A 25138-nucleotide genomic window follows, 5' to 3' on the forward strand; every position below is an offset into this window, starting at 1 on the left:
CCCCTCCCAGCCAAGTGATGGGCAAGTCCCTGGGTGGTTTTTGTGGCATTTAAAAAAAATTTTATGTTTGTTTTTGGCTCCACTAGGTCTTCGTTGCTGTTCGGGCTTTTTTCTGGTTTTCATTTGGAAGCTTCTCATTGCCATGACTTCTCTTGTTGCTGAGCTAGGGCTCCAGAGCTCATGGGCTTCAGTTAATTGCAGCTCCCGGGCTCCAGAGCACAGGCTCAATAGTTGCGGCTCATGGCCTTATTTGCGCAGCAGCACATGGGACCTTCCCAGACCAGGAATTGAACCCGTGTCTTCTGCATTGGCAGGCGGATTCTTTACCAAAGAGCCACCAGGGAAGCCCTGTGGCATTTAAAAAATGCATACAGACACTAAACGGCCAACTCCGTGTATTGCAGATGAAGAAAGGACCTGCGGACTTCTGACCTTCCACTGGGGAAGATACCCATTAAGCCCTTTCAGGATGGTGAGCAGGTGGAGTCTGGACTGAGAGATGCTGGCGTGAAGGGTAAGTGACAACTAAAGCCTCATGCCCTGAGGCCCTGGATCCTCTTTTCCAAATTCTTCTGTGCGTGGGGACCTGTGTGCTCTATTGTGGTATGCTGCTATGGATGGTACCTCTCTCCGAAAGGGTCAGGGAGGATGCTTACCTATTTTCAGGTACCTAAGGGATCCTGTCATGATGCAGTAAGCAGCGGGGCCAAACCAAGGTCAGGACAGCTCACTGTAAGTGCTCAGAGTAACAGAGCTCCGACTGTGTGGCAGACTCGGCCCTTCAATGGGTTAAGTCATTTCATTTTCGTCTCAGAAATGAGAACACCGAAGCTGGCTGGTTACCGAGAGTAGATGGTCCTGATGGTGGCCCCGTCCCAACCTAAAAGCCTTTTTCCTCTTTCAGGTACATTCCCCACTTGCCTCTCTTCCCATCCCCACTTTTCATCTTTTTTTTTTTTGCATGCAATCATAGATCTCTTTACAAAAGGGATTGAACGTCAGAGGGACATCTGTGTAGGTCACTGTGGGGGATCACAGTTTCCCTGGGTCCCCTCAATTTGGGAAGTCTGCTTTCTCCTTTCTGGAATCTGGGTGGGGACTCGGTGACCACCTTCACAGAGAAGGCAGCAGAGGCGACGCTGAGTTACTCTGAAGCTGAGAGCAGCAAAACCAACGTGGCTCCCGGCTGGCTCTCAGGCTCGGGGCAGGCTTGCCGATGAGACCAGCCGCCACGCTGTGAGGCGGCCGAGGCCCCGAGTGCGTGTGTGTGTGTGTGTGTGTGTGTGTGCCAGGCCCCACTGATATGTGAGGGAGACTTCAGGTGGCTCCAGCCTCCAGTCTTGAGCTGCCGGGTGGAACTGGGACAAAGTGACTCACCCAAGGCCAGATGACAAGCTGGGATGTGAACCCCCAGGGCTCTCTGATGCCAGGCTTGTGAGATGAACTCTGACCCCAGTGCCCATTCCTTCTGGACCAGGAGCTGCCCTTCAAACACAGCTCTGCTCAGAGAAGGCAGACCGTTTGAAGCAGGCAGACCAGCAAACACAGCTTTGGAGAACTAGATTTATGTGCGTATAGTTTGCTGTGACTCTGTTTTCTTAATCTGAATCCTAGCTAAACTCGTTGCTCATGCTCAATTGCTGAGTCATGTCTGACTCTTTGAAACACCATGGACTGTAGCCCACCAGGCTCCTCTGTCCATGGCATTTTCCAGGCAAGAATACGGGAGTGGGTTGCCATCTCCTCCTTTGGGGGATCTTCCCCACCCAGGGATCAAACCTGTGTCTCTTTCATCTCCTGCACTGGCAAGCAGATTCTTTACCACTGCAGCACCTGGGAAGCCCTTAGCTGGGCCCTGGGGTCCTGCCTTACAGTCCTCTCATGAGGCTGCCTGCTTCCCCCACCACCACCCCACCAAGAGCTTAGATTCATGGTCTCTGCTCATGTTACATGAGATTCATAGCATGTGGAGTGATGTTCATGTTTCTGGATTGCCCATGTTTGACTTCAGGCTCCGTGAGGCCAGAGCCTGATCGGTGTCTCCTGTTCTTTTTTTTTTTTTAGCACAAGCTGTAATCTGTAATAGACAGTGGATAAATGTGAGCTAAATCAACAGCAAAAAGCAGGAAGTATGAATTTTCTTGAGAAGGAAGAGGGTTAACATAAGGAAGTGCAAAATTCCAGGTATAAGCACTAAAGTCTTATCATGGGGCTAAGGGGTTGTCTTTTGAGGTCAAGGTTTCTTTGTCACTTCCTTTGTTTTTCCTGTGAGATGAAACATCTTTGGGTCTCACTTTTATAAATAAACGGCTTCCACAAGATGCAACAGTAAGCTAAACAATAACAGGAACCAGCGGGGCTCTGCGTTGCTTTTCTCTGTGGGTTATTCAACTGGAAAGTATTTTCAGATGTGCAACGCGGGAGAACTGACTTCGGTATGAATGTTGAAAGGTGACCTGTCGTGCGCTCTCATCACCGTCAGCCTTTGCGCATGGGATCGGTGGCTTGTGTCTTCACCTAGACACCCCTCTTGTACCGCCTCTGGTTCTCAGTAAGCAGAATGTCCTGAACCAAATATAATCCATGGAGGATGCCTGTTGCTGGCCCAGCTCACGTTTAGTTAAAGGCAAGTGCTGCCATCAGCTGGTGGAGGAATTTAAAGTGGGTTCATGGGGAGGATCTCATCTAGCCCCTAAGTGGCTCACACAGTAAAGAATCTGCCTGCAGTGCAGGAGACCTGGGTTTGATTCCTGGGTCAGGAAGATCCCCTAGAGAAGGAAATGGCAACCCACTCCAGTGTTCTTGCCTGGAAAATCCCATGGACAGAGGAACCTGGCGGGGCTATAGTCCATGCGGTCCCAAAGAATCTATCATGACTGAGCAGCTAACATTTTCACCTTCTTGAGGATGGAAGATATTCCTTGTTCTTCATCCTCTTTTTTCTGGCTTTCTTTTTCTCCATTCTACCCATTCCTTCCAGTAGGAGGATGCAGCTTGGAAGCCTGTTGGTAATAAGGAGAAGAAAAGTGAAAGTTGCTCAGTCCTGTCCGACTCTTTGCAAACCCATGGACTGTATAGTCCAGGCCAAAATACTGGAGTGGGTAGCCTTTCCCTTCTCCAAGGGATCTTCCCAACCCAGGGGTCGAACCCAGGTCTCCTGCATTGCAGGCAGATTCTTTACTGTCTGAGCCACAAGGAAAGCCCAAGGAGAAGCAATTCTTGCTTCAAAATAGTAGCATTTATTGAAGGTTTTCCATGAGCCAGGTCTTGTTTGAGGTGCATTACACATTCTTTTCTCACAGCAGCCCTGGTGGGCAGTGGTTTGAGCCCATTTTACAGATGAGGAAGCTGAGGCACAGAGAGGTGAAGTCACCTCTGTGTCATGATGCCTGGCACATTCAAGTGCTTCTTGTTATTTGTAAAGCGAGCCATGTGTTAGTTTGAGTCGAGCATTCATGTGCAAGTGTTTCTTTTTTTAAAAATTCAAAATCTCAGTTCTTCAGGAGTGATCTTTTTAAAAGCATTTATTTTATTTATTTGGCTGTGCTGGGTCTTAGTTACAGCATGCGAACTCTTGGTTGAGATATGTGGGATCCAGTTCCCTGACCAGGGGTCAAACCCGTGTCTCCTGCCTTGGGAGCTTGGAGTCTTAACCACGGAACAGTCAGTGCAAGTGTTTCTATGGGCAGTGATGCATGGGGGCAGAGTGCGGGAGTAAGGGGTATGGCGGGGAAGTGGGAGGCTGTTCAAGGTGGGACCCTGAGCAGGGGACTGCTGTGGGTAACCAGGGCTCAGTCTTGCTGGGAACCTGTGACAGACCGTGTAGGGAGCATCTAGGAATTGTCCCAGTAAGGGACACAGATGTTGGGGGGTTCCTAGAGAAATCATGGGAACCTTTTGAAGCAAGTATGATCATCACAATTATATCCTGTAAATTACCCCATTTGTCCAGGGAAGTTAGGAAGGAGAATGTATGAAGCAGGACTCCTGGCTCCCTAGACTTCCCTTTGTTCTCTGCATTAGTTCATCTTGTGCAGCAAATTGCCCTCGGACACAGTGGAAACAAGGCTGTGTGCTTACTCCTTCAGTCGTGTCTGATCTTTGCAACCCCTTGAGTAGGCTCATGGAGTAGCCCCTTGACTCTGGGAGTGCTGATGGACAGGGAGGCCTGGCATGCTATAGTCCATGGGGTCGCAAAGAGTCAGACATGACTGAGCAACTGAACTGAACTGGACTGTAGCCTGCCAGGCTTCTCTGTTCATGGGATTCTCCAGGAAAGAACACTGGAGTGGGTTGTGCCCTCCTCCAGAGGATCTTCTCCACCCAGGGATCGAACCCAGGTCTCCTGTATTGCAGGCAGATTCTTTACCATCTGAGCCACCAAGGAAGCCCATAATAAGGGTTTATGCAGCACACTCTGTAGAGGTTGGCCACAGCTGGTCTGATCGAGGGTGGACTCAGCTGGGCGACTCTGCTGACCTCGCAGGGAGGGTTGAGGGGTGAGGCTGATCCGGGCTGGGCTCGACTGGACCACTGCTTCCAACCTGATCCAGCAAGGCCTCTCGCTCAGGTCTGGGCTCAAGCCTGTTCCGCCTGACTGCATTCTAAATCTAGGCTTGAGGGCAGTGGCAGCCCAAGAGCAGCTCTTCTCATGACCATGAGAGAGGCGGGGGTGCAGGCGGAAATGCAGAGACTTCTTCACTGGTGCTCCCGTGTGATCATATTGATAATGCGAGTCACATGGCCATGCCCGAGTCAAGAGGCTGAGTGGTGAAGTCCACCTGTCTTGAGTGTGGGGTGTCTGCTGTTGGCCTTGGCCTTGGTCAGAACCCAGAAGTCCCTCTCTTATGCGGCCTCTGCTTCTGTCAAATTGGGCAAAGACAAGCTGAAATTTAAAGGCTTTTTCCAGTGGCAGTTTTGGTTCTAACTCTGGGCAAAACCCCAAGTCTTCAGTGATATTTCTGTGTGCTCATGCTCAGTCCCTAAGTCGTGTCTGCCTCTTTGTGACCCCATGGACTGTAGCCCACCAGGCTCCTCTGTCCATGGGATTCTCCAGGCAAGAATTCTGGAGTGGGTTGCCATTTCCTTCTCCAGGGGATCTTCCCCCACCCAGGGAGCAAACCTTCATCTTCTGTATTGGCAGGTGGATTCTTTATCACTGAGTCACCAAGGAAGCCATATGATGTGGTTATTAGAAGCTACACAGCCCCGGGTTCTGGAAACCTCTGGGGGCTCAGCCCTTTGCAGGCGATTCTGCCCCTTCTGGTATCACAGCTTTGCTTCTCCTGGACTCAGGAGGCGTCTAGGGTTGTTGGGCTCCCTCAGTGACAACCACTACCTCCCCAGCAGCGGCCTGAAATGGTTTTACTTGGCATCAGCACATACCAGTTGCTCAAGTGCGTCAGAATGAAATAAGAGCAGCCAGTGGGATGACTAAATTGTCAATTACACTGAAGTGTATAGTTTCCTACAATTGGGGAGAGTGCTCTGAGTTTGGTGAAAATGTCATTTCTTTGCCTCTTGGTACCTTGGCTCTCCCATCTGGCACGAATACAGTTGAAGCTGGAAGGAGAGGAGGCGACACTTTTATGTTGGTTGGAATTAGCAGCCATAAATTTACAGGGCTTTTTCCAAGTGAGCATGGAAAAGACTTGCCATCTGATGCTTTTTTTGAGTTCTAAGTCATAAAAGCGTCTGCTAAGGGTGGCTTGACAGTTGTGTTCTTGGAGGTCTGCGGCAGAAACCTAAGCCTCAAATGATTAAATGTGTTTCCAAACACTCATAAGTTATTTATACTGTGTTTGCATCTTGGCCAACCAAGCAAGACGGTACTGTAGTGTCTTCACGGTGGTACCCTATTTCAAACAAGACTGTGCTCTAGGGTCTTTGTGATGGTACCCTATTTGGCCCAACAGAGCTTTCTAATTAACTCATCCATGCCAGCATGCGCGTTATGAATGCTGCTGACATGCCTGTGGACTTTATGGCTGATTTCCATCTTCGTGAATGCGCAAGGACCAGCCAGAAAGTACCACTACCATCCTTCTGGGTGGGAAGGATGCAGGGGGAGAGGAGAGGTGAGATGCAGCAGGGGAGCAGTTATGTTCACAAGCCCCTGACCACTGTGGGCAGCTGGGGTCCAGCCTGCCCAGGAGTTCTGGGAGGTGGCATTGATCTCCCCTTGGAATTACTTCTCCTCGGGAGTGAGGACACAGGGCATTCATCCACCAACTCCCATTCATCATTGCCACGGATCATTGCGAGGCAATAGCTCCTTGGTCTTCTGGCCTACCCAGACATGCTCCAGCTGTCTGTCCTCAGATCAAAGAAAGCCACAGGTACCAGAGGATGGATATTTTGGAGTAGGTAATTTGTGATTTAAAAAAGAAAATCAAAACAAAAGTAATGTTGATTTTTTTTTTAAGTCAAAAAGTGGCATGTATGGGAGGGCAAGTGATAAGGGGATGTGGGTGAGGTACCTTTGCATCTGATATCGGGGTGCCGGGCAGTTTGGGGAATGGAAGGAGGGGGTCTTGTAGCTTTTAAATTTGAGCACAATGGAAGCGAAATCCCTCTGAGACCTTAGGACAGAATGCGGAAAGGAGAGCATTTTTGTGTGTGTGTGTGTGCCCATGGCTATTTATTTATTTAAATTTGGTCACAGTCATACAGTGAAACATTAGACAGCCACTTATAAAGATAGAGAGCATCCTTGGTGGCTCAAACAGTAAAGAATTTGCCTGCAGTGAAAGAGGCCCGGGTTTGAAAGATCCCCTGAAGAATGGCTACCCACTCCAGTATTCTTGCCTGGAGAATTCCAGGGACAGGGGAGCCTGGTGGGCTACAGTCCATGGGATCACATAGAGTCAGACATGACTGAGCAACTAACATTTTCACTTTTTCAAAAAAGGTAGAACTATGGTGATGATAGGAAACTGTCTTCAAGTTATAGTTCTGAGTAGAGAAAAAGCACAATACAGAGCTATCTTTAGAATATGTTCCCCTTTGTCAAAATAGCTTTGATGTTGTTTCGTCGCTCAATTGTGTCTGACTGTTCGAAACCTCATGGACTGTAGCCCGCCAGGCTCCTCTGTCCATGGAATTCTCCAGGCAAGAAAACTGGAGTGGGTTGCCATTTCCTTCTCCAGGAGATCTTCTCAACCCCGGGGATCAAACCTGGGTCTCCTGCATTGCAGATGGATTCTTTACCACTGAGCCACCAGGAAAGGCCAAAATTAGTTTATTGGGATCTAATTTATGTATCATAAAGATAACCCACTTTAAATGTACAGGTATGGGCGTTTTAGTAAACTTTGAAAGTTTGCTAGAAATGTTATGCAAATGGAATCGAACACGGCGTCTGGCTGCTCTCGGTCATCCCTGACTGCAGCATGCCCATCGTTTGTTTCCTTTTTACTGTGGAATAGTGTTTCATTGATTGGACATAGCACTTTTTTTAATCCATTCTACAGTTGATAGACATTTGGATTGGTTTCAGTTCCATTCCACATACAATCCTTTATGTGGACATAGATTTTTATTTTCCTTGGGTAGGTACTTAAATGAAGTTTATGGGTCATAGGATGAGTATTTGTTTGGTTCTTTAAGAAACTGCAAACCTGTTTCCAGAGAGGCTGCTCCATTTTACTGCATTCCCACCAACAATGGGAGACTAATTTCCATTCTTGCAGTTGATGTGGTCAGCTTTTTTGTTGTTTGCCATTCTGATAGACGTGTAGTCTCATCTTTGTGTGTGTGTGTGTGTGTGTGTAGTCTCATCTTACTGTGGATTTAGCATTTCCTCGTAACTAAGGATGTCGAGCATCTTTTCATGTGCTTATTAGCTATTGGCTTATCTTCTTGGCAGTGTATCTCTTCCGATCTTTTCTTATGTTTATTTTGGGTCCTTTTGTCTCCTTATTAATTAGTAAGGGTTCTGGACTCCTGCCATGTTTTCTGGAAGTTTGAAATTATGTCCAAATAAAAAGTTAAAAAAAGGCTAGCCCCCACATCCCATCAGGATGGTGCACCCAGAAATTGTCTCACAGCATGGATGTGCTTGCTAAAAGAATCAAAGGGAAGGGCAAGATCAAACTTTGATTTTTTTGCCAGAAAAAGTCGTCTGGTCACGACACAGTGGCTTTTTATTAAATGAAGGCATACTTCCTTGGCTGCTTTTTCTCTGTTAATGGGAAATTGGTGATTAAAATGTGTCCAGATGTTGCATAAACAAAAGCATGAAAGAGCTTATTAGTATCTCTCTTGCTTAAGTTAAGGCACAAGTTTCTCCACCCCTTCAGCCTTCCACGCTGGGTACGGTCAGGAGGCCCCTGGCGTGCCGGTCACATGGCAGATCTAAAGGGTTGGGAGGGCTGGGTGGTCCCCATTGTGGCACTGAGAGCACAGACTCACCTGTGTCCAACAGACCCCTGCTCTTGCCCCCTGACACTGACCCTGATTGTAGACTCGCCTCTGCTTCAAGGCTCTCTTCTTTCTGTAACTTCTCACATTGTGAACATGAACCAAATTCATGCCTGTAGCTACATATACTGAATTCAGACAAGAATTAATGGGCTGATTTAGTCAACAGCAGAAGGAATCAGGATGATGAGGAGACCTTCTCACCTACTTGCCATCACCTTGACGTCAGCCAGGTTGTACTTACCAGCTTTCAATTTTCCAAATAGTTAGTGAGCATCAACTGTTCATTGTTTCATTCATTCACGAGGCCTTTATAACTCCTAATAGGCATCAAGCACTATTTGAGTCTGGGGGTGGGGGAGCAATTAGTAGTGAACAAAAGGGGCAAAGTGCTTTCCCCCAAGAAGTTGTCTATTCTCTTAAAAGGAAGGAACAGATGCATAGAAGTGGGAGAAAGAGACAATAAATAATTGAAGAAATAAATACACTGTAGATAGCAGGTTATAATAAGCATTACAAAATGAAATAAAACCCAGTAAGGAAGTAGAGACAGATGCATTCATAAAGCTTCTGGAAGGATGTACTACAGAGGATTAACAAATAGAATGATAGTTTTAAGGAATTTATTTTAGTAATTTGTTTTCTAATTTTTCTATAACAAATTTGTATTGCTCTTTTTGGCAAAAAAAGTTTTCCCAAACTTACCAAAAGCATTAAATTTGAATGTCCATATGGTTCATTGTATCATAATTTTATAACCAAAAATACAGCAAGAAAAATCAACTGGAAAATAATACCTAGTCTTTATTATCTGTGATGTGGTTCTGCATGTTTTAGAAAGTTTGATGTTTGGAAATATATGATCAATAAATTATGGAAAACCAGACTTGTTTATAAAATGCCTTTCTGATGGGTAACTTGGAATGATGAGTGATCTCTTCAAGTCTTGGTAAATTACACATTTTGCTAAGTTGGTCAGAATAGAAAATAGTAGCATTAAATGCAGGATGCAGAGACTGAACCATCTGAGCCCCAAATGCTGGTTCTAATATTGCTTTGTTTTCACTGGCAAAGGGAGCTGCAGATGTGTGTTTAGGAGCTCACACAACGTATCATACAGTGCAGATTTCAGTTATTGGGTTAGCTCGACCCAAGAAGACTCCCAGACTTGGGAAAGTTAGACAAAAATAAAACATTTTCAGCCCTCACCCAGACTCTTTGCCTGGGGCTCAGATCCCTGGAACACGCAGACATGTATGATGGGAGTGGGGTGGTGACCGTGCCACCCTCTCTCCTTCCCTCCTCTTTTCTTCCCCACTGCTTCCACACAACTGACTTTGCCTTTTCACTGATTGGTGCCACTTTCCAAAATCAGTGACACTTTATTTCCTAACGTCTCCACTGATTATTACAGCTGTTCAAGAAACTCATTAGGTCACACAACACTCCCACCCAAAACATCCACCCAAAACCTTCCGCCCCACACAGTCGTCATTCACTCCATTTCCGGTCTAGCCTGACTTTAAAATCCACTTGGGAATAAATCAAATCCTATCCAAATAGTAACTTCATTTGATGGCTTGCAGGCTTGGTCACTGGAAAAGGACATGGCAACTCACTCTCGTTCTTGCCTGGAGAACCCCGTGGACAGAGGAGCCTGGCGAGGTCCATGAGGTTGCAAAGAGTTGGACACAACTGAGCCTGCCGGCACAAGCTTGTTCAGGTTTTCTTAATTAATTTGAATTCGTAATTATCCATGTAGCACCAATAAAGAAACTCATAATCTGTGCCCACATAGATTCTTATATATAATATATTTTTAATACATATTTTCTAGTCATGATTCTGTTTTTACAATTTCAGTGTTTTGTTTTGGGAGGGTTTTTTTTTTTTTTTTTTGGTCATCCCTTACGGCATGCAGGATCTTAGTTCCCTGACCAGGGATTGAACCCATGCCCTCTGCAGTGGAAGTGCAGAGTCCTAACCACAGGACCACCAGGGAAGTCCTCATGTGGATACTTAATTGCTCTTACTTTGAGTCTGAGTTCTGTGTCTCTCTTCAGAACCAGTGATTTCAGTGTTTCCAGTGATTCCCGGTGGATTGATCCCAGTGGCTTTGAGGTTTCTTGTTTGTTTTTTATTTCCTTGTTGATTGGATTCTACGGAGCCCCACGTCACTCCTTCATTTTACATTTCTAGATCCCTCATTATTGGAAAATTAAATGATGCTACTTGAGAGAAGGCTTAAATGAGGCCAGAATTCTCACTACAAAGAAAAAGTGCAGTTTGAGCGAAAGTTAACATTAAAAGTTTTCTACTATTCAACAAAAGTTAATGAAGGTATATAAAGGACTGTTTGAGATGGACAAATATTGTATTGGCTTCTTGTTTTTTTGTAACAAGTACCAGCTTCACTAAAAAGAACTCATTTGTTTTTATATAACTACATTATGCACTGTACTGGTTCAGCTTTGCTGTAACTAATTTAATTAGGCTTTGTTTTGAAATTTGCCTTTTTTTTTTTTTTTCCTTCCTTGGACTTTTAAAAGCAGAAGTCACAGTGACATGCTCAGTGTGGCATTTGCTGATGTATAAGAGTGCGTGTGGTTTTAATTTCTGGTTGTTTTTTCTCCCTCAACCTTTTCCTCTAGTTAATGTGAATCACATTGTATTTTCCACTCCTGGACACTGATTCATAGCCATCCACTTCCTCCCAAGCTCAGCAAACCACCAGGTCCTCTGGGAAATGGATTAGTCACAGCCCAGCCAGGCACCTTGCGTGCCATGGTCGGTATTAGCTCCAACAGTCATGCGTTTAGGAGGAAAAGGTAAAAACTGCTGCACCATCTTCCTTTGGGGAAGGAATAAGGCCTTAGTTTAGGGGGGGTCTGTATGGCCTGTCACACTCCTTGGCTTCATCTCTACAATACAGCACACAGGCAGGTTAGAAAGACAGAGGTCTCATTTGGTTCAGAAGCTTTTCAGGCGCCCTGAGGAAACAGACATCAGATTTGATCAGGGCCCCATCCCTGGGGCACATGTGTAGTGTTTGTGAATAGGCTGAATCTTAATATATGGATGCAATTTTGAAAAATTTGGAACAGATTTATTTATGTCCAACATGTTTTTATCAAATTCACTTGAGTCTAATTTCAGAACATTTTAAGGCCAAGGATTTTTCTTCATAGGCCAGACTTATAAAGACATTCCCAAGATCATGCCTTAATTATATCAGTAATTGTTGCTAGGTTTCAACTTACATTTAGCAACATTGATTGACAGCCTTGACCACCAGTCCCCACTTAATACAGCCTGACCTAAGGGTGTTATGGCTGTGACATCTACAATTGGGAGAATTCTTTAATTTTTCTGTTCTGAGTGAAGCCTCTTCAAGTTTAAGAGACTGGAGCAACTGAAGAGCAGGGACCCATGGTTAAGCAGTTTGATAAACTGAACAAGGTAACAGAAGATCATGTTCTGGTCTGAGCCCCAGGTGGCTTTGGGGAGCTGTGTTTGCACCTGATTGTTTCTGTCAGTCTATTAGCATTCGTGGCAGGAGGTAGAAAGGCCAACCCCTAACAGTGCTCCCAGGTGAGGGCTGGGTGTGGTGGCCCTGTGGTCAGAACTGGGTCACACAAACAAAGCCTGAGCAAATATTAGATGAATGTACAGGAAGTACAAGTCCTTAACCTTCGCAGTGAGAAGGATCACCAGCCCTGTTTCCCTGGGATGACGGAGCTCTCGTCTGGAGGTTCGGCTTTTGTCTGTCCTGTTGATGATCTGGAGCCTGGGGAATCCAGAACATGGTAACCCTCCTGCTCAGTTAGAAATTAAGTGTTAGCGTGTGGGTGAGGCATTCAGGAGAGTCATGTGCTACACTGACTCTGATGCTGGTGGATAGGTAGCAACCTCTGGGTCTCCCCTTCTTCACTGGTGGAATCAGAGTAGGGCTGCTCTACCTGGTGGGCAGGATGCTGTGTGGAAGAGGGTGCTGGGGACCCCACTGGGAAAAAGCACCACAGCACACAGCAGTATCAGGGAGAGAGGAGGTGGCCAATACCTGCCGTCCACATGTTCAGCGAGCTCTCAGCTCCCCTTGGCCAGCAGCTCCCTCAGGTGTGACTTGTGACAAGTCTAGAAGCCCTACTTGTTATTAACATCATAAATCACTAGCTAGCCTGAGCCCTGGCCAGAAAGTGATTTAGGCTTGACTCTTCAGTCTTGCTCTGTCTGACTTACTTCCCTTAGTATGATAATCTTTAGTTCCATCCATGTTGCTGCAATGGTGGTGTTTCATTCTTTTTTATGGCTGAGTAATATTCCATTGTATATATGTACCGTGTCTTCTTTATCCACTGCTCTGTCAGCGGACACTTAGATTCCTTCCATGTCTTGACTGCTATGAATATTGCTGCTATGAACATAGAGGTACCAGTATCTTTTCAAGTTAGAGTTTTCTCCAGATATGTGCCCAGTAATGGAATTGCTGGATCATATGGTAGCTCTATTTTTAGTGTTTTAAGGAACCCCCTTACTGTTCTCCATAGTGAACTTACAATTCCACTAATAGTGTAGGCGTGAATGTTCAGCTGTGATCATCTTGTCACTCGTGCTTCGGACAGGAAAGAAGAGCAGTTGGTGTCAATGTGATTTCCATAATGTTTGTTCTCTTTAGCCTTTTCTTTAGTCCGTATTTTAGCTGTTGTGCAGGACTTAATTTAGAGAACTAATTGGACCTGCTGTGAGCTGGTCCCAGGACATGGCTGCAGATGCTTGAGCGGAATCCTCAGGCTTAAGTTCAGATTTCATCCTTGCCATCTGTGGGTCATCCTGCCTATGCCAACACTGTCTCTCCAGCCTTGACCATGCGCCCAAGCTCCAGAGTCACATCCAACTCTCTTGGTCACCTCCACCCACAGCCTCTTCCAATTTAACTGCGCCAAAATTCATCTGTTTCATTTCTCCCACTATACCTGCTGTTTTTCTGGGTGCTGTATATTGGTGAATTGTACCACCTTCTATCCAAGTTTCTTGCACATTAAACCTGAAACTTACCTGGGACTCCCTTTCCTCTACCCACCTCCCGCAGGTATCAAGTCTTGACCCTTTAAATAGAATCTCACCCATATGCTCCACCCTTTGCATGGATCAGCCTTCCACCTCCCACCCTGGGTGGCCCCCTGAAGTGTCACCTACTGCTCAGAGGTATTCAGTGGTATCTCATCATCACCCAGATGGTCAAATCCTCATTAGCTGGCATGGCCTACAAGATGGTCTGTTCTGTGCAAAGCCAGTTCGCCTTCCACAGAACCCTTGGTGCCCTAGCAATAGTGAGCAAGATTGAATTTATAGGGACTTCCCTGGTGGTCCAGTGGTTAAAACTCTGCATTCCCTGGAGGGGGCCTGGGTTCAGTCCCCACTTAGAGAACTAAGATCCCACATGCTGCATAGCATGGCCAAAAAAAAAAAGAGAAGACTCTGAAGAGGATATATATGTATATGTATAACTGATTCACTTTGCTGTATGGCAGAAACTAACACACTGTAAAGCAACTATATTCCAATTTAAAAAAAAAATTGGATTTATGGTCTCCCCAAAGCACTTGCTCATCCCTTGCTTCTGAAGGGCATTTCTCATGCTCTTCTCTCTGACAGGAACCCCTTCCACTGTCTACTCATCCTTCGAGACTCAACTCTGAGGTTGCCGTCTTTGTAGAACCATCCTGGTCTTTCTCAGAAGACTTCACACCTTTTATCTTCTGTCACCATTGTGCTGGTCACAGATCCCAATTTTAACAGTAATCATGTGAATGTCTGGGGGCAGAGGGTAGCTTTTTTTTTTTTGTCCATCCTATGGGGCCAATTTTCAGAATTTCAGGATCTTAGTTCCCCGACCAGAGATTGAACTCCAGTCCATGGCAGTGAAAACAGTGAGTCCTAACCACTGGACCGCCAGGAATTCCCTGCATTAGTAATTTTGTATTTTTTCCCATAACAGAGGCTTCCCAAATAGAATAAGCCTCAGGCTCCCTAAAACCTGGATCTGTCCCTGCTGGACTTAGTAACAATTACAGGAGCCTCTTAGGATCTCAGGAAGAGAGATTTTTGCAAGTTCTGGCTGTCAGGGACACAGTAGGAGCCAAGTAGAAGAAAAAATGGCCTTTTACAGTTTTTAAAAAATGAACTCAGACATCAGTTACAAAAACTCAGGTCCCATCAATCATTTCCAAAGTGCAAACAACCATGTAGTGACCATCCTCCTAAACCACCAAGGTCTCCCCACAGTCTGGGGTGGGCCTCGGGTTCTGATGGCCTCTCTGTGGCCCCCTTCTCCAGAGAGCTGTTCTTGGTGACACTTAGAAGGACAGACCCTGCAGGAAAGGCCAGTCATTGACTGGCAGATGTGGGTATAGAAGACAGGTCCTGCCTCCAGTGGGATAAATATGGTTCCATTCATGTTATAGAGCTGCCTGTGGGGTCAGGCCAAGGCCACACTTAACCGCGGGCACAGGCTTGCTGGGCTCTTTATCCTTCCCCCTCTGCCTTCCTCGCCCCCAAGACACTCCCAGCAAGCCGTGTGCACCTGAATCCCCATCCTGGGCTCTACTTCTGGGGAATCTGGTTGAGGACTAAGCTGTTTTCATCTCCAAATGCTTGAGCAGCCTGTGCTTGACCTTCTAGCAGTGGCTCTGGGCCTTCCAGGACAGCTCGGATCATCTGATGGTCTTACCTAGGCTGAGCCCAGTAGGTTGAACCTATTTGTAAGGAGATGACCCACCTGCCCCATCCTTCCCCGCTTCCCAGTCTTCCCTGGGAAACCCTTCTCAGGCAGTCAGCTCATCCTTGTGTGGCCAGGCTTCTGTTCTCTCACCTCCTGGTTTCTCTCCTCACCTCGTCTGATGTGGCAGAATCCCTGCATAGGTGCCCACTGAACTGAGCCCCATGTTCTCTGTGAGAGCCAGGGACTCATGGAACAGGACTTGCTGCAACAAAGAAATGGCTTCTGCGTGTGTGCACACTAAGTCATATCTGACTCTTTGCGACCCCATGGACTGTAACCCACCAGACTCCTCTGTCCATGGGGTTCTCCAGGCAAGAATACTGGAGTGGGTTCCCATGCCCTCCTCCAAGGGGTCTTCCCAGCCTAGGGATCAAACTCGTGTCTCTTAGGTCTCCTGCATTGGCAGGCGTGTTCTTTACCAGCAGCACCACCTGGATAGCCCTAGAAATGGCTTACCTGAGCCCGTGTGCAATGGGGACTCAGGCACTTGCGTCATCTTGCACAGTCAGTTCAACCGGAGTCCCTTCCACGTGTGCACTCGGTTGTCTTCTCTAGCACGCTCCCCAGTGATGCATTCTGTCCCCCTGCTCGAAGGAGTTCACATTGATTTTTCCCAAACATCATTTTGTGAGCCTGTGGTCTCAGCCAGTTGAGTGGTTTTTTGTATCTCAGTGATGTCATCTGGTTCCATTTTTTCCAAAGCATGTTACAGACACCGGTAGAGACAGCCCAGAAGATTTTTCAGTGGTTCTCAGATGAGCATTTTTATACTTTCACTTCATTGTTTAATTCTTACGAACCTAATTTATAGTATAAAATATAATTAACACATCAAATACATAGCTTCTTTTTAAAAAAAAAAAAAAGTTAAAAATTAATCAAAGAAAAACCCGTGTGTACACAGTGATAAGAATTACGAAGGCATTTCTCTCAAGACTGAGATTTAGAAAACACTGGCTTAGATTTACCACTTCTCTCTGCTTTAAACTTAACCTTGATGCAATCCTTTTTCTAGTTTACCTTTTGAGTAAATACCCTAAACAGAATGGCCATGGAAAGAAATGTGGGGCCTGCTCCTGTGTGATCGTGATTTATCAACCGGGGCTCTGGGCGTGTGGATATGTGACTACTGTTTTGTCATCCTCTTACGCACAATGTTCCATCTTACTAAAAAGGTGTCATTATTTGTCAGCTCCTTTTTTGCAATTCAGATCCATGGCTAACAGGTTCATTTTTTATTTTATTTATTTATTTTACTGATTTCCTAGTCTAATAGCCCTACCAAAAACATAGTGTCACTGAGTGACAGACCTTGTCTTTGGAAATCAAGCTGACCCTGGGGATGAGCACTTTTGCCCAAAGATAGACCATTTTGCTAGTAACCGCAGTTAAAGTCATGTACAAGATGGCCCCCAAGCTCACACCTTAGAGGCAAGAGTCAGCTTCCTTCTCTGGTCTTGAAACCAGGGTCCATGTTACCTACCAGCCTTGCCCCAGCACCTCTTCAGTTCTCTGTGAATACTGGACGATGACCACAAATAATCTCATGTGCAGTTTAGTTTTAATCACAGCCTGGCACCTGCTCCCTCCAGGCTGGCAAATGGACGTGCCAGTGGAACACCCAGACACCCTCTTACAGCTGCTCTGTGACCTTGAGGATCCCGTGCTCCTTGTTAATGCTGGTCTCCTTCTCCGAGTCCCAAAGTCTTACTTCTTTATTTGTTGGTATCATGGGTATTAGGGTTTCTCTGGTAGCTCAGCTGCTAAAGAATCCTCTTGCAGTGCAGGAGACCTGGGTTCAAACCCTGGGTTTGGAAGATCCCCTGGAGGAGGGCGTGGCAACCCACCCCAGTATTCTTGCCTGGAGAATCCCCATGGACAGAGGTGCCCCGAGGGCTACAGTCTATGGGGTCACGAAGAGTCAGACACGACTGAGCAGCTAAGCACACATCATGGGTATTAAACACTCCAGTGGACAGGAGTTGAGTAGGTGTGTTTTGCTTTTGTTCTGCTGCTGGTCAACCTTCTCTTGTTTCAAAAAAGAACCTTTAAAAAATTATTTGATGATTTTCTTTAGCTCTGTTTGCAAGACACCCTTTCTTGGGGTTTAGGTTTATAGACGCTACTCACTTACATCTGTCTCTGCCTCAAAGCTTTCCTCATAGCTTGTCCCTTCTAGCTCTGAGTTCACTTCAGAGTTGTCTGTGCAGTCACGTCAGCTTACTGTGATTCTTCTACGTCTCTGCTAATTATTTAGTTGTGTTTGTGGTGTCAGACCCCATTTTCAAGAATGGCTCACCTTAGTTGAGAAGGAGGACATATATATTTTTTTTTAGATGTCAGCTCACCTTTCAGCATTTTGAGGTCTCTGCTCATGAACTACAGATTCTCAGCTGGACTGGGTTTCTCATTCCCGGCTGCCGTGAGCATAAAGATGATGTGAACGTCTTCTCTCCATACCCATCACTTCCACTTCTCGAATCACTTCCTCCTCATTAATTGGAAATAAGTCAAGACTAACAGCCGCTCCCGCTGCTTTCTCAACCTTCTGAGGCCTGGATCTGTCAGCCAGTTAGGCCAAGGGTGTGTCATGCACAGTTTCGATCATAGTGACACGATGAGAACGTGTGGGCACGGTGGAATCCCCACCAGTTATGTCTTCGATGTTTCTTCCTGATTCCTGTAGCAGCGCTACGCATTCATTTCCCACATTTGGCAGTGGCTGTGATGTCCTGCTGTTACTGTATCACTTTTCTCTGTTCATCCCCATTTTTTTTCCCACATGAGAACTGGGGTAGACATGCATATAGAGTTATTTGTTATTGACTTACGGCGACAGCTTACTGACTCTCCAAACCAACCAAACAAAAGCCTACTCCTTATGAACAGACCATGGTGCATGGCATCTCCCTTTGTCGAAATCTAACCAGAGCCTGGTTCCTGTGGTCCCCCTGCCTTCCGTGAGCTTTTGCTGAATTGTCATATCCTCCATGGCCCCAGATCCGGTTTTGCTTTTCCCAAATTCTACTGTGTTGGCAACCAGACTGGCCCAACCAGCTACATTGCCTCAGGCTCCCTTTGCTAACTGGGTCTGTGCTGGGTTTGGCCAGTGTGAGCACTGATAGGTATTAGAGTGGAAGGAAGAGAAAAACCAAGGCAATTGATCAACCTTGGTGCATTAGTGATTTAGATTTGTGCCTCTGAAAAATTTCAGATTACCTGGGTTTGTTGTTCAGTCCTTTAGTCATGTCAGACTCTTTGTGACCCCATAGACTGCAGCAGACCAGGCTTCCCTGTCCTGCATTATCTCCTGCAGTTTGCTCAAACTTAATGTCTGTTCAGTCAGTGATGCCATCCAACCATCTCATTCTCTACCGTCCCTTCTCCTGCTGCCTTCAGTCTTTCCCAGCATCAGGATCTTTTCCAATGAGTGAGCTCTTCGCATCAGATGGCCTAAGTATTGGAGCTTCAGCTTCAGCATTAGTCCTTCCAATGCAGAATAGTTACATCTGCAAATGGGAGGTCCATGAGTGCTAAGGGCTATTGAAATTACCCATCAGAGGCTGAGAAGCAGCACTGGAGAGAGGGTTAGGAAGACCACATAGGCAGACAACATCGTGCCCGACACACTAGGAAGAAGAAAGGTAAACGGGTCTGGAGACCCGGAGTTGTAGGGCGTGAGATGGGGATTTGTTGGGTAGGACTGCAGAACAAAAGGCATGCTAGACGAGGTGGAACAAAGTAGATTGGGTCCAAAAGAGGTCATAGTTCTCTTTCCACTGTTGTGGGCATCAGGAAATGTAGCGGTCAGGTTTTCAGATGCTTGCACTGCATCACCCCTAGCTGGTTGATGCAGGAAGCCATGTTGAGGAGCAGAGTTCTCGGAAACCTAGGATGGATTCAGGAGTGGGTTGGGCTTCCCAGGTGACTCCCTGAAGGACACATCAGAATCAGCCCGCCAAGGGTCAGGAAGCTGGTGACTCAGGGGACCCTTCCCCCACTGACACTCAGGCCACACCTGCTCTGCCCCGTTCTGGATCCTGCCTCTTTCTCCATATCCCTCCGTTCCCGGCAAAGGCTTGCAGGAGCCGGTCTGCTTGGCAGAACCCAAGTCAAACGACTGTGGCCCAGGAGCACGGAAGCCAGGAAATAAGGGTTTGAATGTTTAATTTTTTTCATTCTATGTTGGAAAAACTGCCTTTACTCTGTAAGATGTTACTGATGCGAGGAGTATGGTTAGAGTTCTGGGGCATCCATGGAGGACAGGTGTCCACTTCAGGAGGGAACTTATTTCTTAAAGGATGGAGTGTAGTGAGATGTCAGTCCCTTTAAGCTGCCGCATCTAAACACCAGGAACTGGGTGGGCGACAAACAACAGGAATTTACTGCTCACAACTGTAGAGGCTGGCAGTCTCAGATCAGGGCAGCGTGGACGGATGAGGGTCTTCCTGGTTGCTGGTTTCTGTCCCGTCCTCATGTGGTGGGAGGGACTAGAGGGCTCTATGAGGCCTTCTTTGCAAAGGGTACTAATTCCACTCATGGGGTCTCTGCTTTTATGACCTGATCACCTCCCAAGGGCTCCACCTCCTAACTCTACCACCTTGGGCATTAAATTTTCAGCATGAGTCTTGAGACAGACATTCAGATATTGGAGCCTTTGGAACAAGTCCAGGCATGTGGGGAGCTTTGTGTTAAGTGACTGTTGCTGCTGCTGCTGCTGCTAAGTCACTTCAGTCATGTCCGACTCTGTGCGATCCCAGAGACGGCAGTCCACCAGGCTGCCCCGTCCCTGGGATTCTCCAGGTAAGAACACTGGAGTGGGTTGCCATTTCCTTCTCCAATGCATGAAAGTGGAAAGTGAAAGTGAAGTCGCTCAGTCGTGTCCTACTCTTAGCGACCCCGTGGCCTGCAGCCTTCCAGGCTCCTCCTTCCATGGGATTTTCCAGGCAAGAGTACTGGAGTGGGGTGCCATTGCCTTCTCTGAAGTGACTGCTACTATTATTATTATCAACTGTCAGGCATAGTGTTTGTACAGTAGAACCAATAAACACATTTAAAAATGTATGCCCTGGAAGATATGACATAAAATGTTGTCATTTAACTTTCTTTATGTATTTGTTTTATCTACTGTAACATCTGCAGGATAAAGCTCTTCTATTTCTTTATCCTCCCTAGAACATCTTCTGTATATACAAGCTCACAGTACATGTTCAATAAATGTTTGCTGAATGAACAACGAATTCAAAACATCAGAGAAATTATACTGATATGATCTTCAGTACCAGATGGGCTTGACCTTATCTTTGAAATAAATTCATAAAAGGTTCCCAGTCTGCCTTTCCTAGAAAGGTTATGCATACTTATTTTTCCACTATTTCATAATGAAAAATCAAACAAAGTCAAAAGAATTTTTCAGTGAACCTAAATGTTTGCTGAATAAACAACAAATTCAAAACATCAGAGAAATTATACTGATATGATCTTCAGTACCAGATGGGCTTGACCTTATCTTTGAAATAAATTCATAAAAGGTTCCCAGTCTGCCTTTCCTAGAAAGGTTATGCATACTTATTTTTCCACTATTTCATAATGAAAAATCAAACAAAGTCAAAAGAATTTTTCAGTGAACCTAAATGTTTGCTGAATAAACAACAAATTCAAAACATCAGAGAAATTATACTGATATGATCTTCAGTACCAGATGGGCTTGACCTTATCTTTGAAATAAATTCACAAAAGGTTCCCAGTCTGCCTTTCCTAGAAAGGTTATGCATACTTATTTTTCCACTATTTCATAATAAAAAATCAAACAAAGTCAAAAGAATTTTTCAGTGAACCCCCGTATACACACTGCCTAGATTCTATCATTGTATGTGTGCTCGGTTCTCAGTTGTAGCCCACCAGGATCCTCTGTCCGTGGGATTTTCCAACCCACAAGAATACTAGAGCAGTTTGCTATTTCCTCCTCCAGGGGATCTTCCCAACCCAGGGATTGAACCTGTGTCTATTTCGTCTTCTTCAATGGCAGAAGGTTCTTTAGCACTGCACCATCTGGGAAGCCCAGATTCTACCATGAATGTTCTACAATACTTATTTTATCACATGTTTATCCTTCTCTACAACTTGTTTTGATCCATTTCATCCTTACACTTTTGCGGCCATGAGAAGGCAGATTTCTAGCTAAAGGGGACATGATTGACCATAGTGCCAACCACTGCGCTCTGTAATCTGTCGCCAAGTCTCCCAGCCAGTGACTGACCCAGCAGGGATACTGTGTCAGGCCCATTGCTGAGAGACAAGGAACCCCCGGTGATAGTCATTACTGCTTCCATCAGCCCTTGGGGCCTCCCCAGCCTTCCTCAGGCTGCACAGCATCCTAGGGTATACCTCTCTGCTCCCTTCCATCCCTCTCTGCTTCACCGGATGAGACCTGCATCCCGGCTGGGTGACCCTCCCCACCTCCTGCTTCTTCCTCCTCTCCCCACACAGCGGGGAGCTCCCTCTAAGACATTCCCTCCCACTCTAAGACAGTCTTTGCACAGTGAATCCTGTGTGCATATCTTCATCTCAGAGGACCTGGACTAACACCTTTGTCCTGTGAGCAGAACTGTTTTTATCTTCGTTTTACAGGTGAGGAAACCGAGGGTTGTAACTTGCAAAGGTCACAGAGCTGAACTGGAATTCTGACTGGTGTCTCTGGCAACATCCTATTTCTAAGAAGATGATGCTCCTGGTTGGGTCTTGAATGTTATAAGTTGGAAAGGCAGCATCTAGGGGTTATAACTGATGATGACAACAACTCAGTGGTGCAGGCGCTCTTCATCCGGTTTAATTCACACAACAACTTTGTAGGTTGGTATTATTACTTCCACCCACATCGCACACCTGCTAAAAGGCAGAGCTGGCTCCTCCCCTGTGGCTCCCCTTTGGGGTCTTACACTTGACCTGCTGTGCTGCCACACTACTATAGAGAGCTCTGGTATTTAGGACCTGCCCCTTGGCTTCCCTGGTGGCTCAGACAGTAAAGCGTCTGCCTGCAATGTGGGAGACCTGGGTTCAATTCCTGGGTCGGGAAGGTCCCCTGGAGAAGGAAATGGCAATCCACTCCAGCACCCTTGCCTAAAAAATCCCATGGACAGAGGAGCCTGATAGGCTACAGTCCATGGGATTGCAAACAGTCGGACAAGACTGAGTGACTTCACTTTCACTTTCCTTGAAGACAGAAGGCACGGAGAAGAGCAGTGCTGGAAGGGATGTGTGGTTGGGTTGGATGGGGCCAGATCTTATGGAAAGATCCCAGTGTACTGTATCGTGTTTGAGGGCATGTCTGGGCTTTCCTGGGAGTCCTGCTTAACTGAAGTAAGAAACCTGGTGCCTAGGGCCCTGGGGATGTGGGGAAAGGCAGGTAGGCAGCAGAAGCATGACTAGGGATTGATCAGGACCCTCCTGATAATAAGCTGCCTGGGCTGCTCAGAGTGCCGTGGATGGTCAAGCTTGGTTGTGCATCAGCCATGTCCTATATTTTCTGCATTCTGATGTGTTAACATCTGGGGTCCTGCTGACTCTGAATTGAGTAACATCCCAGAAACAGTAAACCACTCACCCAGTGAGAGCATCTTTGAAATGCAGACTGACCCATCCGGAGCCCACAACTCCACCACCTCCTCTATGGGCCTCTCCCACTCTGGACCACTGTTCTCCCAGTCCTGACCACCCCAGGGCCAGGAAGTAGATGGGCCACTAAGGACAGCTGCTATTCCCAGAGCCCACTGAAATTACTCAAGGTAGCCAATTCTCAGCCTACCTACCCTCCTCACCTGTATCTCCCCATGGAAACCACAGGCAAGACTCTAGAAACGGTGGTTTCCCGTCTCCCTCTGCCTCCTGACTGGCCTAGTGCCTGGCCCACCATGTGGTCCCCACAGTGATGGAAGCTGAGGGCACCCCTTGCCAATCCCCTGGTCACTGCCTGAGCACCGTGCCGGGAACCAGCAGGCCTGGGTTGGGTTGTATGGCTGTCTGGGGTGACAGACACGCCCCCTTACCCTGCACACCCAGAGGGAGATGTGAGCTCTGTACCAAGCGTGTTCAGGACAGACCATGGGTTGAAACATGGCCACTCCCTATTCGTGTGATGTCATCCCATGATGCCATCGTTTTGCACACTCCCACTCCGTCCTGTGCTCTACTGGGCAAAGTGGATTAAAGAATGAATGCGAATGCCTTCCCAACCACATGGATGGAACTTGAGGATATTGTGCTGAGTAAAATAAGTCAGAGGGAGAAAGACAAGTGCTATACTGTCTGACATAGAGAAATTAAAACAAAAAACCGAGCTCAGAAGCCACCTTTGGGTGGTTCCCAGAGGCTGGAGGTGGGGTGTGGGGTGTGGGAAGTGGGTGAAAGGAGTCAAAATGTATGAACGTCCAGTTATAAAATAAGTTATAGGATGCTGTACTGCACAGTGACTGTAATTAGTAATACTGTACTGCAGGTTTGAAAGATGCTAAGAGAGTAGGTCTTAAAAGGTCTCATCACAAGAAAAGAATTCTGTGACTGTGTATGGTGGTGGGTGTTAACTAGACTTATTGTGATCATTTTGCAATATAAGTGAATAGTGAATCCTTGAGTGTTAGTTGCTCAGTTGTGTCCGACTCTTTTCGACCCCATGGACTATAGCCCACCAGGCTCTTCTGTCCATGGAATTTTCCAGGCCAGAATACTGGAGTGGGTTGCCATGCCCTCCTCCAGGGGATCTTCCTAACCCAAGGATCGAACCCAAGTCTCCCACATTGCAGGCAGATTCTTTACCGTCTGAGCCACTAAAACTATCATTGTATGTCAATTAGACCTAATTTAAAAATCACAATAAATTCAACCATAGGTATTTAAAAAAAAAAGAATAAATGTATTTAATGCCTCACCATGATACTGCTGAACATAATAGATTTAATTTTCTCCTTCCCCATTTCTTCCAGGTAAATTCTAGTTTCAGTTAAAGAAAATGAGAGTGAATTTGTAACTGACAGTTTTCTTATAGTATCACACCAAAGCTAGCAGGATTTATCCTCAACACTCAAATCAGCAAATTAAAAATTGCACTATGAAGAGATTTTTAATTCTCATTGTGTATCACCAGCTCATTCTTTGGAAAAACAGCTGATTCAGTTCAGCCTCATTCCTAAGTGTTGTGTTGGTATTTTAATTGGAATTACATTAAATCTCTACTAAATTAAAGAATGTTGTCATCTGGAGTATTTCTGGACTGCCAACAAGGAGACTGTGATATCTCTCCCCATGATTTAGATCTTTCTTCATTTTTCCATTAAGGTTACCTAATCTTAAATGGTTCTTATATTTATTGAATCAAATGATTCTTTTCTATTTAATTTTTATAGCTATTATGATCGGACAAGATAGTGAGTTTCTCTTCTGTTACTAAAATTGACACTGCAGTTGATTTTTCATTTATAGGTAAGATCCTGTAATTTTCCTGAACCCCTTCCCTCAAAAAAAATTTTTTGTTGATTTTTGTGCAACTTTAAGGCAATGCCAAAGAATGCTCAAACTATCGCACAATTGCACTCATCTCACAAGTTAGTAAAGTAATGTTTAAAATTCTCCAAGCCAGGCTTTAGCAATACGTGAACTGTGAACTTCCAGATGTTCAAGCTGGGTTTAGAAAAGGCCGAGGAACCAGAGATCAAATTGCCAACATCCGCTGGATCGTGGAAAAAGCAAGAGAGTTCCAGAAAAACATCTATTTCTGCTTTATTGACTATGCCAAAGCCTTTGACTGTGTGGATCACAATAAACTGTGGAAAATTCTGAAGAGATGGGAATACCAGACCACCTGACCTGCCTCTTGAGAAACCTGTATGCAGGTCAGGAAGCAACAGTTAAAACTGGACATGGAACATCAGACTGGTTCCAAAT

General features: G+C 46.0%; 1 protein-coding gene across 1 annotated transcript in view; it reads left to right on the top strand.

Moving 5' to 3' along the window:
* Positions 1 to 369: 369 nt before the first annotated feature.
* RIN2 (Ras and Rab interactor 2) overlaps positions 370 to 25138 on the top strand; it is a 178110-nt gene continuing 153341 nt past the window's right edge. The window contains exon 1 of the mRNA XM_010836598.1: positions 370 to 514. The gene's annotated coding sequence lies outside the window, so the exon portion shown is untranslated. The remainder of the gene's footprint in view (positions 515 to 25138) is intronic.

This window comes from Bison bison, unplaced genomic scaffold (assembly GCF_000754665.1).
Source record: "Bison bison bison isolate TAMUID 2011002044 unplaced genomic scaffold, Bison_UMD1.0 scf7180017864063, whole genome shotgun sequence".
Taxonomy (NCBI): domain Eukaryota; kingdom Metazoa; phylum Chordata; class Mammalia; order Artiodactyla; family Bovidae; genus Bison; species Bison bison.